The sequence below is a fragment of the Microcaecilia unicolor genome, chromosome 7 (genome assembly GCF_901765095.1).
Source record: "Microcaecilia unicolor chromosome 7, aMicUni1.1, whole genome shotgun sequence".
NCBI lineage: Eukaryota > Metazoa > Chordata > Amphibia > Gymnophiona > Siphonopidae > Microcaecilia > Microcaecilia unicolor.
The window spans coordinates 269716421-269738201 of NC_044037.1; positions in this window are offsets into that span (position 1 = coordinate 269716421).

A 21781-nucleotide genomic window follows, 5' to 3' on the forward strand; every position below is an offset into this window, starting at 1 on the left:
CCTGCTTTTTTGCAGTTCATATGTTGGATGTTCCATGTTGTAAAATGGCTGTTCATGCTGGATGTCCTCAGCACACGGACATCCATCTCACGTATTTTCAAATAGAGAATCCTGACTTATTTTCTGTTGGAAAATACATTTGAGATGGACATCCATTTTGGATGTTATGAACTGGACGTCTCTATTCTGACTTGGGCGTCCTTTCAAAAATACCCCTCTACTTATAAAATTGTCCATGAATATTTATTTGGCATATCCTGGAAACCTGACTGACTGATGTTCCCCCAGGACAGGTTTGGGAATCACTGACGCTTCCAAAAATACTAGGACTAGGGGGCACCCAATGAAGATACAAAGTAGCAATTTTAAAACAAATCTGTAAAAATATATCTTCACTCAATGTGTAAATAAACTCTGGAATTTGTTGCCATAAAATGTGGTAAAAGCAGTTGTTTTTTTGTTACATTTGTACCCCGCACTTTCCCACTCATGGCAGGCTCAATGCGGCTTACATGGGGCAATTGAGGGTTAAGTGACTTTCCCAGAGTCACAAGGAGCTGCCTGTGCCTGAAGTGGGAATCAAACTCAGTTCCTCAGCAACATTCCATGTAGAAGTCGGCCCTTTCCAATCACCAATGTGGCCGCGCAGGCTTCTGCTTCTGTGAGTCTGACGTCCTGCACGTATGTGCAGGACGTCAGACTCACAGAAACAGAAGCCTGCGCAGCCTTCTACATGGAATGTTGCTAGTGGAATAGCAACATTCCATGTAGAATCTCTAATAGTAGCAACATTCCATTTAGAATCTCCAATAGTATCTATTTTATTTTTGTTACATTTGTACCCTGCGCTTTTCCACTCATGGCAGGTTCAATGCGGCTTACATGGGGCAATGGAGGGTTAAGTGACTTGCCCAGAGTCACAAGGAGCTTACCAGGGTTTAAAAAAGGTTTGGATAGCTTCCCAAAAGAAAAGCCCATAAACCATTATTAAAATAACTTGCTTATTTCTAGGATAAGCAGCATAAAATGTATTGTACTGTTTTGGGATCTTGCCAGGTACTTGTAACCTGGATTGGGCACTGTTGGAAACAGGATGCTAGACTTGATGGACTTTCGGTCTGTCCCAGTATGGCAACACTGATGTACTTATGTTTTTCCTTCATCTAGGGACTCTCATCCTTCATTACCCAAGTTATAAGAAGTTTCATTGTAAATCTGTTCATAATGCAGGCTTTACCTATTAAGGTACGAAGATATGGAATTCTCTGCCTAATCCATTAAGATATGTTACTGATTACCTCTTATTTTGTACGCTGTCAAAAGCATTTTTATTTAGTAAATCCCTTACTCACACTTGTAATTCTTAGCTCTTGGGCATGCTTGAAACCCTGCTCTTGTTATTCAATAGTAGAGAAGTTTGTGTATTGTATTATTACTGCGTATGCAAATACTAATTGTATTGTACTTTTTGCAGGTGTTTAATGTTAGCCACATTGAAACCAAACATCTTTGGGATATTGTGGTACATACCACATTCTCTGGCAACGAATTCCAGAGTTTAATTAGATGTTGAGTGGAGAAACATTTTTTCCGATTCAAACCAGATTCACCCATCCCCTTTCCCACAGCCTCCCCCCCCCCCCCCCCAGTCTCTCACCTCTTTAAATTCCCGGCCTAAACCCCAAGTCTTGTTTAAGAACTACCACCCCAAATCTCTGTCGCCTGGCTCTTCAATAAACCATTATCATCCCACAGCTCTTCATTTCTCCCACTTTCCTATCTGGCATAGTTTGGGCAGCAGGAGGAAGAGGAGAGCATTAAGCTAACTTGTCCTTGTCTACCACCCATACCCAACTGAATTATTTGACTCACACAGGCACCATACTGTCGCATAGAGGGGCATAATCGAATGGCGTCGGCCATCTATATGGGTGGCCATCTATATGGCCGGCGCCGCAAAGAGTGGCCCTGAACCGTATTATTGAAAAAGATGGCCGGCCATCTTTCATTTTGATAATACAGTTGGGGCCGGCCAAATGTCAGAGATGGCCGGGTTTGAGATGGCCAGCATCGGTTTTCGCCGATAATGGAAACCGATGCCGGCCATCTCAAACCCAGCCAAATCCAAGGCATTTGGTCGTGGGAGGGGCCTGCATTTGTAGTGCACTGGTCCCCCTGACATGCCAGGACACCAACCGGGCACCCTAGGGGGCACTGCAGTTGACTTCAAAAATTGCTCCCAGGTGCATACCTCCCTTACCTTGTGTGCTGAGCCCCCCAAATCCCCCCCAAACCCACTCCCCACAACTGAGATGAAAGGGGGCACCTACATGTGGGTACAGTGGGTTTTGGGGGGGGGGGTTGGAGGGCTCCCATTTACCACCACGTGTAACAGGTAGGAAGGGATGGGCCTGGGCCCACCTGCCTGAAGTGCACTGCACCCACTGCTGTCATGGAGCTGGGTATGACATTTGAGGCTGGCATAGAGGCTGGCAAAAAAATGTTTTTTATTTTATTTTTTTGGGGTAGGAGGGGGTTGGTGACCACTGGAGGAGTAAGGGGAGGTCATCCCCGATTCCCTCCGGTGGTCATCTGCTCAGTTGGGGCTTGGTCCTAAAAATAAATGGACCAAGTGAAGCCGGCGAAATGCTCCTCAGAGCTGGCCTTCTTTTTTCCATGATCGGCCAAAGCCAGCCATCTCGTAACCATGCCCCCATCCCGCCTTCCATACCCTGCCGAAACCTTGGCTGGCCCTGCGACAGAAAGCAGTTGTAGCCGGCGAAAATCGGCTTTCGATTATACCGATTTCTCCGGCTTCAGCAGATGGCCGGCCGTCTCCCGATTTGTGTCGGAAGATGGCCAGCCTTCTCGTTCGAAAATAAGCAGGATAGTCAGCAGAGATGGAGGAGGTGTCTTGAGGCTCTGCCGCTGCTTTCCTCCTCCTATTGCCTGATGAGCATGGAGTTCAAATGCTCTGCTGCCACCACAGGTGAATGGTAACCTTGATTCAGTGAAACCTAAATCTACAAATTACTTTCTTTTAAGCAGTTCTTTTGCCTCTTACTTCTGTGTGACAAATGTAAAGTCTTAAAGCCTCAGTCATTACTTAAGTTGTTAACAATTAATCACACATTATTTGTTGAATAGTGGTTCTTTCTTCCTTCGTCACCTTGACATGAGAAGCATAACTTTCTTCCTGGAGTTATGTTTGAAACCCAGACTACTTGAGTCAGACATATCAAATCTGGTTCTCTATATGAACTGAATCAGCAAAAAGAACCCGAATCCAAGCCAGAATATGAGTCCAGCCTTGCAGAGTTCACCCTTCACTTCTAAAACAATAACAGAGACATACTAGCCAAATTAAGTAATTCATGGTGATCAGTGGCTCTGTTGAGTGATTCTGATCTTTCTGATGACCACAGATAATAACCAATGAACTAGTTAGGATTAGTTGAAAGACTTGCACACACTTTGGGGGTGGGGAAAATAATTCCCTGGGTACCACTTGCACACACTTTCTTAACAAGTGCTCAGTACTTATAGACTAGGAGAAGGATCTTGCCAGATCAAGAGAGAAAATCAAAGGAGGTTCAGGGTTTCCATTTCTTGTCATCATCTGAAGGCATCCAAATTGTATTATTCAATTCTGTCTTGGTTTGAAAGGGATTTGGCCAATAACATCTGTACATTTCTCATTCTTTGCAGAATATATTTTATCGCCATCTCCATTTTCAGAAGTTTTCCCCTTTTTCAACGGCCAAAATCCTTTTCAAAATAAAACACCGTAGCTTAAAAATAAAATGTATGATTTGTTATTTAAAAAAAGAAGCCAGAAGGGGCTGTTGGAATGTCTGTCTTTTTTTGGAAACCATGACTTTCTATGACAGTGGAAGACCTGAAATAGAGCTAAATGCACCTGGTTCTAATTATTATAAAACCATTATTCAAACTATTTAAACAGATTTGTCTGCAGTAGATGATTCTAATTGTCATGGCAGCGTGCTCCCTTGAGAAATATCCTGATTCTGAAGAGAGAAAAAAATAGAAAAACAAAACCCAGACTCTGGGGTTGATGGGATACGAAAGGATGGGGGAGATGTAGGAATCACACGTGCAGTGTCTCCTGTGCAGATAAGATCGTTCCCAGGTGCTTTTAAAATTGCTAACTTGTTTAGACTAGTATCTCTTTAAAAGCCAGCTGAACAGTTCAATTGGAACTTGGAAATTGGAAGCTTACCATTCAGTTTATTTATTTCTTTTTATTTATTGATACTTGTATCCTATATTATCGGAATTCCAATAGTCAGTTCAATGTGGCTTACATTAACTTACTGTATATAGATACGGTTTTTAAGCCTTGGAGCTGGGTATCTGATGAATTATCTTCAGATTCTGACCCTGCCTTTAACAAAAGTGAAATTTCTCAAAAACATTTATCTGTGCATAAAGCACCATAGATGTTACATCCACCATGTGCTTAGTTTGTCCATCAAGCTTGGCTTTTCTATTTGGAGTAGAGGAGTAGCCTGGTGGTTAGAACACTGGTCTTGATATCCAGAGGTGCCCGCTTCAAATCCCACCGCTGCTCCTTGTGATCTTGGGCAAGTCACTTAAACCTCCATTGCCTCGGGTACAAACTTAAATTGTGAGCCCTCCAGGGACAGGAAAATACTCAGTGTACCTGAATGCAACTCATCTTGAGATACTACTGAATAAGGTGTGAGCAAAATCCAAATATGAGTATAAAGGTGAGCCAGTTGATATTGTGTATCTGGATTTTCAAAAGGCTTCTGACAAAGTACCTCATGAAAGACTCCAGAGGAAATTGGAGAGTCATGGGATAGGAGGTAGTGTCCTATTGTGGATTAAAAACTGGTTAAAGGATAGAAAACAGACAGTAGGGTTAAATGGTCAGTATTCTTAATGGAGAAGGGTAAATAGTGGGCTTTCCCCAGGGGTCTGTGCTGGGATCACTGCTTTTTAAAATATTTTTAAATGATCTACAGATGGGAGTAACTAGTGAGGTAATTAAATTTGCTGATGACACAAAGAGGGGCATAATCGAAAGGGACGTCCAAGTTTTGATGAGGATGTCCTTGCAAAACGTCCCCATCCAGGGGTGGGGAAACCCATAATTTCAAAACAAGTTGGACGTCCATCTTTCATTTCGATAATATGGTCAGGGACGCCCAAGTCATGAAATTTGGTCGTCCTTAGAGATGCTCGTCCCTAGACTTGATCGTTTCTGAGTTTTGGCGATAATGGAAACCAAGGACGTCCATCTCAGAAATGACCAAATGCAAGTCATTTGGTCATGGGAGGAGCCAGCATTTGTAGCGCACTGGTCACCCTTACATGCCAGGACACCAACCGGGCACTCTAGGGAGCACTGCAGTGGACTTCATAAATTGCTCCCAGGTACATAGCTCCCTTACCTTGTGTGCTGAGCCCCCCAAGCCCCCCTAAAACCCACTACCCACAACTGTAAGATGTTTTTTGAGGGTGGGAGGGGTTTGTGAGCAATGGGGGAGTAAGGGGAGGTCATCCTCAATTCATTTCAGGCACCTTTTTGTGCCTTGGTCGTAAGAAAAACACGACCAGGTAAAGTCATCCAAGTGTTCGTCAGGGACGTCCTTGTTTCTTTTGATTATGGGTCGAGGATGTCCTAGTGTTAAGCACAACCAGCTCCCGCCATCGTTAGGTCTCCGATATGCCCCCTTGAACTTTAGCCGTCCCTGCGACGGAAAGCAGTTGGGGACGTCCAAAATCGGCTTTTGATTATACTGATTTGGACGACCCTGTGAGAAGGACATTCATCTTCCTAATTATGTCGAAAGATGGGCATCCTTCTCTTTCGAAAATGAGCCCAATAGTTATTCAAAGTTGTTAAACTGCAAGAGGATTGTGAAAAATTACAAGAGGACCTTACGAGACTGGGAGAAGGGGCATCCAAATGGCAAATGACAAATGACGTTTAATGTGAGCAAGTGCAAAGTGATGCATGTGGGAAAGAGGAAACCGAACTATAGTTATATAATGTAAGGTTCCACATTAGGAATCACCGACCAGGAAAGGGATCTAGGTGTCATTGTTGATGATATGTTGAAACCTACTGCTCAGTGTGCAGCGGCAGCTAAGAAAGCAAATATGTTAGGTATTATTAGGAAAGGAATGGAAAACAAAAATGAGGACGTTATAATGCCATTGTATTGCTCCATGGTGCATCCACACTTTGAATATTGTGTTCAATTCTGGTCACTGCATCTCAGAAAAGATATAGTGGAATTAGAAAAGGTATAGAGAAAGGCGATGAAAATGATAAAGGGGATGGGATGATTTCCCTTTGAGGAAAGGTTAAAGTGGCTAGGGCTCTTCAGCTTGGAGAAAAGACGGCTGAGGGGAGATATGATAAAATAAGCAGCATAAAATATTTTGTACTGTTTTGGGATCTTGCCAGGTACTTGTGACCTGGATTGGCCACTGTTGGAAACAGGATGCTTGGCTTGATGGATCTTCGGTCTGCCCCAGTATAGCAATACTTATGTACTCATGTACCTCTTGTAAGAGGATCTTTTAATAAGCCACAGTAGCGTTTTAGCTCACATTAGAAATCAGCTGGCGGTAAATGCAGAGACGCCCCGGTGGGTGGCGGTAAGTGTCCCCCTTCCACATAGCCATACGGCAGTGGCATAGCCAGATCCAGTATTTTGGATGGGCCCATAGCTAATTTAGATGGACCCTTCCATGGCTTGGCACCCCACAGTCCCTTCCCCCAGAGACATTAAAAAAATATGGATTTTTTCACCTACAACATATCACCATCTCTCCTTCTCTGTGGCATCCCGGCATCTGCCTGCCCATCACTGAACCCTGTCCCTCCCTGGTGTACCTTACAGGTGTCCCCGGTGCCTGCAGTTATTTAATTATTGCTGTGTGCACCGGCTCTGCAGGCTTCCATTGGCCGGGTCCCGCCCTCGCTTTCATCATTTCCTGTCTGGGGGAACTCGGCCGATGGAAGCCTTTAGAACCAGCACAGGCAGCAATAATTGAATTACTTCAGGCACCGGGGATGCCTGTAAGGTACACCATTGAGGGATGGGGTTCATCAAAGGGCGGGCAGATGCCAGGATGCCACGGAGGAGGAGAGATGTCGATGGTGGGTGCTGCCACTGGGTAGGCCTGAACCAAGAACGGGTGGGCCTGTGCCCACCCAGGCCCACCACTGCCACACGATAAGAGCAATCTTACTGCATGGCCATGTCTTTTTTTGGCCTTTTTACCTACTGCTTGTTAAAAGGACCCCTTAGTGGGTGGTAAAAAAAAAAAATTTTTTTAGCCATAAATGCAAATTATGATGTTGAGATTCTAACACTACAGAGTCCTTTTACTAAAATGCATTAAAATGGACTTAAGATGGGACGTTCCTGTGCACTAAGCCCATTTACCAAGAGTAGGGGACACTCAATGAAGTTACATGGAAATACTTTTAAAACAAATAGGAGGAAATATTTTTTTCACTCAATGAATAGTTAAGCTCTGGAACTCTTTGCCGGAGGATGTGGTAACAACGGTTATATCTGGGTTTTAAAAGATTTGGACAAGTTCCTGGAGGAAAAGTCCATAGTCTGCTATGGATTTAGATTGCTTGCTACTATTTGGGTTTCAGCCAGGTACTCGTGATATGGATTGGCCACTGTTGGAAACAAGATACTGGGCTAGATGGACCATTGATCTGACCCAGCATGGCTGTTCTTACGTTCTAATTTTTCCATATGCATGCAAGACCTGCAAAACAATTAATGCGAGAGCACTTATTGGAACACACTAGCTGGTTAACGTACCTGCCCAATCCCCATCTATGGTATGCCCCCTTCCAAAAAGAAAGTTCAAAGAAATCCATTAATGTACGATTAGGGGTAGATTAAAGAAAGAGCATCAAAATTTGGGTACTTGTTTGATGGGCACTAAATGCAAAATTCTACAACGGCAGTTCTTTGTGAAACTGCTGTTATCGAATACTAGTGTAAGTCTGCACCTAACTTTACTACTACTATTTACTACTACTATTTAGCATTTCTATAGCGCTACAAGGCATACGCAGCGCTGCACAAACATAGAAGAAGGACAGTCCCTGCTCAAAGAGCTTACAATCTAATAGACAAAAAATAAAGTAAGCAAATCAAATCAAATATTGTGTACAGGAAGGAGGAGGGTAGGTGGTTACAAGTGGTTACTTTAGGTGTAAACTCTCATGTCATGTCAAAGCCTGATGCATGTGCTCGTACCAAACTGTTGGCTGTTAGATGCGTAACTTCTTGTAGTTTATAACCAGTGGATTTTTTTTTGTTACATTTGTACCCCGCGCTTTCCCACTCATGGCAGGCTCAATGTGGCTTACATTGGGCAACGGAGGGTTAAGTGACTTGCCCAGAGTCACAAGGAGCTGCCTGTGCCTGAAGTGGGAATTGAACTCAGTTCCTCAGGACCAAAGTCCACCACCCTAACCACTGGGCCACTCCTCCATGACGGCAGATAAAGGCCATATGACCCATCCAGTCTGCCCATCTCCTGTAACCCCTAATTCTTCCTGTTCCTAAGCGATCCCACATGCTTATCCCATGCCTTTTTAAACTCTGGAACAGTCCTCGACTCTACCACCTCCACCGGGAGGCCATTCCATGCCTCCACCACCCTTTCTGTGAAATAATACTTCCTCAGGTTGCTCCTAAGCCTATTCCCTTTCAACTTTGTCGTATGCCCCCTCATTCCAGAGCTCTCCTTCATTTGAAAAAGGCTCTCTTCCTGTAGTACGGAGTGTTGCCACGATTTAGGTTTCTGCCAGGTACTTGTGACCTGGCTTGGCCACTGTTTGGAAAACGGGATACTGGACTAGATGGACCATTGGTCTGACCCAGTATGACTACTCTTATGTTCTTATGAGTCACCGACTTGAGTGAGCAGTTGTATAAACATGGCTATCTTAATAGTGTCCAAAACAATCAAGCATTCCACAAAAACTGACAAATGACTCTGTGTACAGGGAAAAAGCCTCAAAGAGCTCCGAGATTAAACTTCAATCCCACGGAGCTTAAACAGACACAATGGTCTTCATCATAGGCAAAAAAAACCCCTGTTGCCACAGAACTGAGCAAAACTTTATTTTCTATGGTCAAAAAACAAATTAAAGAAAACTTTGTGTTGTTTTAAAGAAATAACGATAAGTATTCTGTACGTAGATCACCACTAGAGCATACTATGCTATCATATATACTTTTTACACTTATTACACTTAACTTTATTGAATAGTGTTCGTAGGATGCTGCTCTCTGCTCTCCGCTGTGCGGTCCTTCACTTGCTGCCCTGAGTCTTAATATCTTAATAGTGTGCAAGGAAGAGAGCTTTCTATAATCCACAAGAAGCTCTTTTGAATTATTTGACAAAACAGTCGGAACAAAATATTTCTACTTTTATATTGAAATGTACCATCTGGTCTGAACAACTAGGAAAGATAATTAAGGGACCTCTGGGACCAAATTCTATAAGTGTCACTTAAAAAATTGGCACAAAAAAAACCCCTTGTGCTTAACGCTATTCTATAAACCTCACCTAAAGTAAGTGTGGTTTATAGAATATGCGTAGCGCCTGTCCCCATGACTTAAATTTAGGCATGACCATTTACACCCATTAAAATCCGGTGCAAATGCCCGTTCCTAATTTAGGCGCAGATTGGGCGTATTCTATAACTGTGTATGTAATTTGTAGGAACGCCCACAGCCCATCCATGCCTCTCCTGTGGCCACACCCCTTTTGTGATCTGTGCATTAGAATTTACATGCACTACTTTACTGAATAAGCTTTGAAAATTGTGCATGCAAATTTGAATTAGCGCCAATTAGTGCCAGTAATGTTTATTAGTGACCAATTATCGGTGCTGATTAGTTTGTTAAGCAAATTAACTTGCACATGCAAATCGGCTACATGCTCTGATTTGTACGTGCAACTTTAGTCGCTGTTTATACCATCCAGGTGCTAATGTATGAAATTACATCCCTGTTTTCAGGACCCACCTAGTCTCTAATTATTATTATTTATTACATTTGTACCCTGCGCTTTCCCACACATGGCAGGTTCAATGTGGCTTACATAGTAACAATATAAAGTATTACAAAGTCATAAGAAGAATATATAATTTGTAGTAAACGTAATATTAATAGGGTTAACGGATAAGTAAATTGAACATAGGAGGAATTGGGTGCAGAAGGAAATGAGCGATTAGGAGGTAGGCGTAGGAAGATGGAAAGGAATAAATATGGGATAGCAATAAGGATAATGGGAAACATGGTCAATGTATAACAATCGTCGGTCAGAATCATGTGGGCAGGTTTTAGTTAAGTTGAATCGTTAGGGTAGGCTTTCTTAAAGAGATGGGTCTTCAATGCTTTTCTGAAGGGCAAAAGGTCGTTGATTGTTCGGATGGATCTTGGTAGAGCGTTCCAAAGCTGGCTACCCAAAAAGGAAAAATTGGATGCATAGAAGGATTTGTACTTAGTACCTTTGCAGTAGGTGCCTACTTTCCTTTATAGAATACTAACATAGCAGATCAAATATGTGCTTATATTTTAGGCACGTCCATTTATACCAGACATAGGAGTGTTTTTTTGCCAGTGATGAAGAGTTTTTAGGTCTGAAGGATTTACCCTAGAGCTCTTTGAGGCTTTTTCCACCCACTATTATTATATTAGTGGATGTCTAAAGCAGATTTCAATCTGATTGAGGATTATATTTATAGTATATTTTGTAGGTTGATAAAAAAGACGTAAATTTTAGTATCTATAATTTATGTGCATAATTGTGCACCCCACTTGTGCGGTGCCCAGACTCCATCCATGCGTTAACTCACCTTCAAATCATGTGCTCTTACTTTTAGCACCATGTTACTTGCACATATATGTGCTGATATGCTGTGTCATCCTTATAGAATTACCCTGTTATAATGTAAAGTGAGAAAATATGGAGATTGAAGTGATAGGGGGGCAGAGGTTTGTTCCTCCTCCCAACCAAAAAGGTTTTCTGGTGCCCCTGTTCTGGAAATACAGGTATACTAGAGCTCCAGATTCAAGAAATTATTGCTGATTGGTGATACATTGGGGATTCGTTGACCCCTACATCTGGATTATCTATAACTAGTAAAAAAAAGGCCCGTTTCTGACAGAAATGAAACGGGCGCTAGCAAGGTTTTCCCCGCAGTGTGTATGTTTGAGAGAGAGTGTATGTGAGAGATGGAGTGTGTGTGTCAGAGAGAGAATGAGAGAGAGACAGAGTGTGTGTGTGTGTTTGTGTGAGAGAGAGTGTGTGTGAGAGACAGAATGTGTCTGTGTCTGTGAGACTGTGTGTGTGTGACAGAGAGATAGAGTGTGATAGACAGAGAGTGTGTCAGAGAGAGTATATGTGAGAGACAGTGAGTGTGTGCCCCCCCTCTCGCAGGGCCCCCCTCCCCACCCCCACCTCTCTGGTCTCAGGACCCCCTCCCCACCTCCCTCTCCCCCTGCCCCCCTGCAGCCACCCATGTCCAGCGACCCTCCCCTCCCCCCTGCGCATCAAACCCCCTCGCCACCCACAGCTGCCACTGGTAACGCTGTCCGGCCGCTACTGCTTCTCCTGTTGAGCAGCAGCGGCCGCTACAAAAAGAAAAAAAGCAATAAATGTTTTTAAACATCAAGCGCGGCACTGCAAACAGGCATTGGCTGTCGGCTCTGCAGCCGCTCCTCCTCTCGCCTCTCACGTCGCTGCACTCCTCCAGGGTCTTACTCCAGGGGCAGTGACGTGGAGGCGAGAGGAGGAGCGGCTGCAGAGCCAACAGCCAATGCCTGATGGCTGTGTGCGGTGCCGTGCTTGATGTTTAAAAACACTTATGGCTTTTTTTTATAGCGGCTGCTGCTGCTCAACAGGAGAAGCAGCAGCGGCCGGACAGCGTTACCTGTGGCAGCTACGGGTGGTGAGGGGGTTGATGTGCTTGGGGGGGTGTGTTTGATGTGCCGGGGAGGGGGGTTGGGTGATGCGCCGAGGGGGTGAAACATTTATGGCTTTTTTTCTTTTTGTAGCGGCTGCTGCTGCTCAACAGGAGAAGCAGCAGCGGCTGGACAGCGTTACCAGTGGCAGCTACGGGTGGCGAGAGGGTTGATGTGCTTTGGTGGGGGGGGGGGGTGTTGATGTGTTTCGGGGGGGGAGGGGTGTTTGATGTGCCGGGGGGGGGGGCTTGGGTGATACGCCGAGGGGGTGTTTGAGCGGCGCACTCACAGCTGATTCCCAGGCAGGGGGAGGAGTAGGGAAACACGTGGAGCAAGTTGCTCCGCGTGTTTCCCTACGCCTCCCCCTGCCTAGGAATCAGCTGTGAGTGACATCAGCCTGGCTATGGAGCCTAGCTGAGCAACTCCAGGAGCCACGGACACAGGCAGCTACTTTAGAACATTGGTGGTGAGAATTATTATATAGGATTATCATAATTTATGATTAATGGATCTTTATGTTATTTACTGATTACAACTTTGGAATTCCAAACCATTTTAGGGAGTGTTTTTCTGCATATTGGGCTAGATTCTCTATATGGGGCCAGATTCTATATAAGGTGCCATAAAAATCTGTGTGGTAAACATTTCCGGTTAAGCATATTTTATAAGCGGCACTTAGATTTAAGAGCAGTGTATAGAATATGCTTAGTTGATATCACAGTGCCTAAAACTGTGTGTCTCCATTTACACCAATGAAAATGTGGCATATATCCCTGCGCATAGATTTACGTGCACTGCGCCCTATTCTATAACTAAGCTCATAAATTTTGGAACGCCCATGAAACGCCCATTTCCCTGCCCATAACCACACACCATTTGAGCTGTGCGCATTAGAATTTAGGTGCAGTTCATTGCAGAATACGCTTTGTGAGTTCTGCGGGTAAATTCTAATTATTGCCAATTAGTGCTCATTATTGCTTGTTAGGTGCTGTTATCAATGCTGATTAGCTTGTTAAGCCAATTAAGTTACACACGTATTTATAGAATATGCTTAGATTTTAGCTGAGAACGCTAGGCGCTCTATATAGAATCCTGGGGATGGCGCCTAAGAAATTGGCACCAAAAAACTTGATTAATACTATTGTATAAACCTTGCCTAACAGGCGTGGTTCAGTGGTGTAGCCAAGGGTGGGCCTGGGTGGGCCCAGGCCCACTCACTTTGGGCTCAGGCCCACCCAGTAGTAGCACACCTATGATGTGCCTGGCAGGGATGCCCAAGCCCCACCAGCCGAAAATTCCCAACAACTGTTCCTCCTGCATGCCTTGTAAATAGCAGATCTTCGCCTGCAACGAGCAGCAACTGATACATACTGTTCGCACTGGCCCCACAGCCTTCCATCTGATGTAAAAAGGAAGTTGCATCAGAGGGAAGGCTGTGGGGTCAACATGAGCAGTGTGTATTAGTTGCTGCTCGCTGCCGATGAAAATCTGCAATTTAAAAGGTGTGCGGGGGAGGGGGATGTTTGAGAAACCATATAGCATACATGCGAGAGAGGGAGAGACCAAATCACTTGTGGGACAGGGCGGAGTTCTGCCCACCCATCTTGGGCCCAGGCCCACCCAGAATTGGGTGTCTGGCTATGCCCCTGGCGTGGTTTATAGAATATGTGTAGTGGCCATCCTGTGACTAAAATTTAGGCACAGGCATTTAAGCCAACTAAAACCTGGTCTAAATTCACACACCTTATTTAGGCCCATGACCTGCCCATGCCCCTCCCATGGCTACACCCCCTTTTGAGAGTCACGTAGTCTGATTTACGTCCATCATTTTATAGAATACACTTAGCGAGCTATGCGTGTAAAAACTAATTAGTTCCAGTTAGTACCGATAATCGTTAACCAATTAAGTTCTGTGCACAAATTGGCTACGTGTGTTGATTTGCATACAGAACTTTAGTGGCCATTTATAGAATCTGGGGGATTGTGTGTTTTGCCTTTCTCTAGGGTAGATATGTAGAGAGTAGTTCAAACCTGATTTCCTCTACTTCTTCCTTCTCGTTTGTCAATCACTGGTTACTCCTGTGAATTCCATTCACAATTTAAGGTTACAGTATTTGCTTTTACATATAATCATGGTTTGACAACTAGTTACTTCTCCTTTCCTATTTCCTACTAGTTTCTTTATCACCCTCTGTGCTCACAGCCCTATATTCTCTTTATCATGACTTGCTCTAGAAAAATCTCCTCACAATTCCATGCCATCTTCTTTTTGGCACCCCATCTCTAGAACTAATTATTTCCCCTGTCAGCCATTCAGAACTTTTTGTTCGCATGGCATGATGAGTTTATGCACACCCACTTATGCCTACCATGTTGGTGCACTTCTGCCTCCTTATGCTTGGATTTTAGAACAGCTTAAAATTGGTGCATAGGGGTAGACTCAACATATAGTCCCCAAATTTAGGTCCTGGCATGATCTTTGCTAAGCTAGTATTCTGTAAAGGGCAGTCTGTGTAGAACAGCCTTTATAGAATACTAGTTTAGTGTGCATTTCACGCCTAACTTTGGGTACAAGCATTTACACCTGCCAAAGGCTGGTATAAATGCTCATGCTCAACTAATTCTTACTACTTTATATATTGATGTATTTTACACAGTCCAAACTTTCCCACGACTTTTAACTGTTCAAACCAACTTGGTTACTTTACAAACAGGGATCACTAGAATAACTGACAGCATGTTATGAGATGCGAACCTCTTCCCTGAAGAAGGATTACGAAACCTGGCCATGTCAGTGGAGGTTTGACTCGGGTGAAAAATTGCTGCCAAAGTTAAGTAGTATTGAATACGCATCTCTAAAGGTTAAAGCTAGAAGCTACCTGAAAAATGTTTTCAAAGGATTGCATTAAAAAGTAAAAAACTTACAAAATATTATGTGAGCTACGGGTCGATCAATGACGATGTGTACAGCGCCATGAGTGCATGGGGCGCTGTTCCCAAATGGTATATGCTGTCAATTATTCTGATGATCCCCGTAAGTAAAGTAACCAAGTTGGTTTGAAGATTTTAAAGTTATGAAAAAGTTTGGACTGTGTGAAATACATCAATATACAAAGTAGTAAGAATTGGAAGTGTTTGGGACAGAATATATTGGATTTCATAGTGAGTCCCCACACTAGTACTGTAAGGTCTCTTTAAGTAGACATGCTCAACTAATGGCAGTTAGTCACAGACATGAAGGTATTCTATAACACTGCACCTAAATTCTGGGAAAGCCCCTGACCCACACATGCCCCTCCCATGGCCACACCCCCATTGTGTAGATTTCGCCTTGCATGTAATATTGCAAGAATGGAAATGGTATTAATACGTTGAACAGAGTAAGGTAAGAGGTGAATAGGGGAATTGTGAGGTATACCTTCATATAAAGCCTTATGAGTCACAACCAGAATCTTGAACTGGATTGGGAACCTATGATACTGGTAAACAGAAGAATCATATGATATCATTTCTGTGTGTGACACAGAATTCTAATAGTTGTGTTCTGGATGGATGGAAGCTACTACTACTTATCACTTATATAGCGCTACAAGGCATACGCAGCGCTGTACACCATACATGAAAAGACAGTCCCTGCTACTTTAGGACTATGTGGCTGATCCTTGTAGACAAACGCACAAACAGGTAGATACCTCTACGAAAAGTCACCAAATCAAAGCAATAGTAGAGAATGCCACAAACCATGACCAGCCAAGGAGATATGATAAAGGTAATTTAATCAAAGCACCAGTGGTTGGATCCTTGTATACTGTAGATAGAATGTATTTGGATACAGGCAGCAGATGATGTTTTGTATATTCCTGAGAATCTAGCATGTGATGTTTTTGTTCTTTCCTGAGAAAGTAGCAGAATAGCAGGTGATGTTTGTACATTCCTGAGCAGGTTCACGAGCTGTTCATGTAGAGTTGTTCTTGTAAGCAATGCATGATCATGGTTGTGTAAGCAAAATGTAACCAATAGTAATGATAATACATGTAATATCCATGAATATTCATAGAGTATATAAGAAGGGGATTGACTCCCAAATAAAGAGTTTTTTGCCCAGACACACGAGAGGAGAGTTATTTTGCAACATCTGGTGATCCCCGACGTGATCGGTGAAAACGTGACGTACTTACTACGACTGGAACAGTCAGCGCGCCATTCCTTCTACGGAACACTGTAAGTATGGGGGGAAATTTAACATCATCACATAAACAACATGCACAGGAGCTATATACTATAACGCAAAGATATGGTTCCTCCCGAAATCCAATAACTCTTAAAGATATAGAGCGTTTAATTGAGGAAATAGTTTGTCAATGTCCCTGGTATCCAGAGAAGGGATCATTCGATCCTCAAACATGGGAAAAGATAGGGCAGCAGTTTCGTTTAGAGCCTAGAGTTTCGACTCCTATATTATTGACTTGGAGAGAGATATATTCTACTATAGTAATTCTCTCTTCTGGATTGACAGGCATTACTAACGAAAATATATCCAACAAATTGCCAGGCAAGACCTGGTCTCTTTTACCTCCCGCGACTCTTGGACCTACACCTTCTCCTCCTTCTTGTCGGCTGGCCACCGATATGGGAAGGGAAGAGCAAAACAAAACTCCTGACTTTACTACTATTACCCCTAATAAACCAATTGAAAATATCCAAACCAACAACGCTAATGATAGCGTTATTATTACCAAAACACCAAAGAGCGTAGAACGACCTAGTTTAATTCAATTAGGTATACAGCAAGCACGAAAAAATGGTGAATTCATTTGGAACGATGATCTATGGGATAATTCGGAACCTAATCCTAATTTATACCCAGTTACTAGAACTACAACAATAGAGGCAGGGAACGAAACACATCATGCAGAATGGACTGCTCTACCTTATCAAGTTTTGAGAGAATTACGTAGAGCTATCGTAGAATCAGGTTTAAAAAGTTCATTTGTTCAAGGCATGATAGAAGGGATTAGTAACGGTTACTTAATGACTCCAAAAGATTGGAAAGACCTTTTCCGTATGCTGTTAACTCCTGCGCAATATGTAGTGTGGGATAATGAATATAAGCAAGCAGCACAACTTATCACTGGGACTAATTTGGTGCCTGATCAAATTTATGGATCGGGACCATTTTCAACCCTTGATATGCAAATTCAACAAAACGATACCTGTTTTCAAGCCATAGGCACTTGTATCTTGCGAGCATTTAAAAGAACACCAGAAGGGAATAAACCAACAAAATCTTTTGCATCAATTAAACAGGGTGCAACCGAATCTTACCTTCAATTTGTTAATCGATTGCAGGAAGCTGTAACTAGGCAAATTGATAATCTTGATGCGCAAACAGAGTTATTGATTAAATTAGCCCAAGAAAATGCAAATTCAGATTGCAAAAAGGCATTGCAGACTGTAGCTCATCGCCCAGGAATTACTTTAGCAGATTTATTGAGCGCATGTGCAGATGTGGGGACTCATGGTTATTCTATGAATTTGTTAGCAGGAGCTATACAAAAAGGTAATAAGCCACAGGGGACGTGTTTTAATTGTAAGAAACCAGGACATTTTCGAGCTCAGTGTAGAGCCCCAGGAGGGGGTGCCAACTTTGCAAAAGGACCTTCTCGACCTTCTCGAAAATGTCCTCGATGTCAAAAAGGATATCATTGGGCCAATCAATGTCGCTCTAATCCAATTAATTCCACACCGCCACCCCCAAAAAACTTTGCTCCGGGTTAACTCCTAACCTCGGTCCAAAGGGAGTGCAAGGGTCTTTTGCTCATAGTACTACTGCTACACAAGGTAGTGCAGGAATTGACCTTATTGCAGCGGAATGTAAAACTGCCATCTTACCTCATGAAGTTTTGGTATATAATACTACCTTTAAAGGACCCATTCCAGCGGCTACTGTAGGTTTAGTATTACCTCGCTCCTCTGCATCGAAGGCAGGTATTCATGTTATCCCTGGAGTTATTGATGCTGATTACACAGGCATTGTTAAAATTCAAGTATGGTCCTCATCACCTTTAACAATTTCTCCCGGGGACTCGTGGGCACAATTAATTATTTTACCATATTTTACAGCACCTATTCCTTCTACTGTCTCTCGTACAGGGGGCTTTGGATCTACGCGACAGGTAAGTGCAGTTTTAAAACCGGTTTCTAATGCACGACCCACTGCTCAAATTTTATTGCAACAAAAGCCCTTTGTTGGTATATTAGATACCGGGGCGGATGTTTCTGTCATAGCTTATAAACAATGGCCTGTGGAATGGCCCATTGAAGATACTTCACATGTGACAGGAATAGGGGGAACTCAGTCAGCCTCCCAAAGTTCTCAATGGTTATCTATTACATATCCTAACGATACCAAGGTTCTAGGACATATTAAGCCCTGTATTTTACAAGTACCCTTTAATTTATGGGGTCGTGACCTTTTGGAACAATTAGATGCATCATTGATCCTACCTGATTAACAGTTCATAAATATGTCTTTTTCTCTTCCTTTGGAATGGAAAACTGACAAACCTGTTTGGGTAGAGCAGTGGCCGATTACCAGAGAAAAACTGTTGATTTTACATCAATTGGTGGAAGAACAATTACAATTAAATCACATTGAGCCTACCAATTCTCCATATAATACTCCGGTATTTGTGATCAAGAAAAAATCCGGAAAATGGAGATTTTTACATGACCTACGAGCTATTAATGCGATTTTAGAACCAATGGGCCCGTTACAATGTGGTATTCCAAATCCTAATTTGATTCCTTATGATTATCAATTAGCTATTATAGATCTGAAGGATTGTTTTTTTTCAATTCCTCTCCAGGAAAAAGATTATAAATACTTTGCTTTTACTGTACCTGTTTACAATAATGCACACCCTACTACTAGGTATTGTTGGAAAGTTTTGCCCCAGGGAATGTTAAATTCACCCACTATTTGTCAATACTATGTTCATCAAGCCTTGCAACCATTTCGTGCCTATTTCCCTCAACTTTTGGTATATCATTATATGGATGATATACTAATTGCAGGGATAACTCTTCCCCCTTCTTGGAAATCTACTTTAATTTCTATCTTGGCCTCCTCAGGATTAACAATTGCCTCAGAGAAGGTTCAAGAAAAGGAACCCTATTTATATCTAGGTTTCCGTATGACTAAAGCTGCAGCCCAACCTGTCGCTCCTCATCTCAATTTACAGTCTCCCACGACATTACATCAATTACAAGAGATTTTAGGAAATCTCAATTGGTTACGTCCCTACTTGAAACTTCCTACAGAATTTTTACAACCCCTGTTTCTCGCATTAAAAGGTCATAAAACACCTGCTGAATTAATTACACTCACTGCATCGCAACAAACAATTCTGTCACAATTGGATCAAATCTTACAAACAAAATGGACAGATAGACGAGATGCATTTGCCCTTTTTTGTTTTTGCGTTCTCAAAGACCCCACCCACCGACAACCGTTTGGTGTCTTATATCAAGATACAACTCCTCCGAAATTGATAGAATGGGTCTATTTACAGAATACTCTCCATTCTACTATTACACAATGGCCCCAGCAACTAGCCTTGCTGATTACTAAAGCTCGAGAGCGAGCAACATTCATGACTGGTTTCGACATTCTTAAACTCATCATTCCTCATTCTTTGTGGCAGTGGGAAAAAATGATTCAGTTCTCCGACGACTTGCAATTTATTTTAGCCACTTATGTTGGTATTATAGATTGCCACTATCCTAAAGACCCTCGCATACAGGGCACATCCATTTTGCCAATCACTCTTCATGATCCCATTTCTTTACGTCCACTCCCTACTGCTCTCACCGTCTTTACAGATGGTAGTCCCACTCGTGGGGTGGTTACTTGGTACAATCTGAACAAATGGCACGTCAAATTTACCTCTCCACAAACCTCTGCTCAACGTTCAGAGCTTGCTGCCATCATCCTGGCTCTTTCTTTATTTTCAGATCAACCACTGAATCTTATTGTTGACAGTCAATATTGTGCTAATCTTGTCCGTCGCATGCCCGACAGTTATGTATCATTCAAAATGGATGCCTCTTTTTATGCTTTACTGTTAACCCTCCAAGGTTACTTGGAGAATCGCCTTTCTTCTCTCTTTATAGGTCATATCCGCAGTCATCAACCTTTTCCTGGTGGTCTGTCTGAAGGGAATGCTCGAGCGGATCGCCATCTTCATTTTTTCTCCACAGCACACTGCAGTCATGAACTTCATCATCAAAATGCACCTAGCCTAGCTCGCCAGTTTCAAATTTCTTTAGAAGAAGCTAGAGCTATTATCAAAAATTGTCCACAATGTTCCTTTTCAGCTCCTACTACCTTTTTTCCTGGAGTTAATCCTCGTGGTCTGGAAGTTAATAGCCTCTGGCAAATGGACGTTACTCACTTTCCCCCTTTTGGTCAATGGTCTAAGCTTCATGTGGTTGTTGATACTCATTCTGGATTTTTGTGGGTCACTGCACAAAAAGGGGAAACTACATCTCATGTCCGCTCTCATCTTCTCCAAGCTTTTGCGGTCATGGGTGTTCCTAAAACTCTCAAGACAGACAATGCCCCTGCTTATACTTCCACCTCCTTACAGGAGTTCCTGACCCTCTGGCATATTGAGCACCTTTTTGGTATCCCCTATAACTCCACTGGTCAAGCTATTGTTGAACGTGCTAATCGCACACTGAAAACTGCTTTAAGTAATCTGACTACAAAAAAAGACGGTATTCTCCGTCATAGAGTAAGCATTGATGAATGCTTAGCACAAATCCTTTACACACTGAATCATCTCAATCTCATCAATAATCCTGCTACAAAAACTTTTTCTTCCAGATTTGAACAACATTTTCGTACTCCTGCCCCACCTTTATCTCGTCCTTTGGTCATATACCGACAACTACCTTCTGATCAGTGGAGTTCCCCTGTGCCTCTCCTTACCTGGGGTCGTGGTTACGCTGCTGTTCAAACAGATTCTGGCCCGGTGTGGATTCCAGCAAAGTGGGTGAAACCTCATGTCGTGGCATCAAGGTCTTCACAACCCAATTCCCAATTTCACACTCACCCTTCAAGGACCGCAGATGCAAACACGCAAACGGTCAGTGACTCGTCAACCTAATGCTCCTGTTACTTGGGGACAAATTAAAGCCTTGAGTCAACAAGCTACAGAGACTTTAGAAAAAGCTCATATTGAAAAGACTGATGATAACTTCGTAGTGGCTATTATTGCAGCGCTTAATGCTAATTCCATTACATTGCTTCTACTGTGTTGTTGTTTGTACATACCTTGTGGACAGTCACAATTACTTCCCACAAAAAATATTTGGGAAGCGTTTGCAATTTCACTGAACCAAACTGATTTCTGTCTTTCTCATCAAAAGGCAGTTGGAGAAGTTTTGGCAACTTGCCTGATTCCAGTATGTCATGATCCTAAAGATATGCAAAATGATACTTGGTTTTATTCACAGCTTCCTGTTAATTCATCCTATCGAAATGCTTCTTATGAATACCATAATTGGGGAACACAAACCCTGTTGCCGCCTACTTTGGCAATGCATGTGAGAACCAATCAAATAGCTAGTATCAATATGACATGTGCTCGTATGGTTAATTGTACCCGATCAAATTGTGTTAATTTTGGACCAACTTTGTTAAATTGTAGCTCCTACGAAAATGTTTCATATATTTATAAATTTACTCATTTACCCCCTGGCTG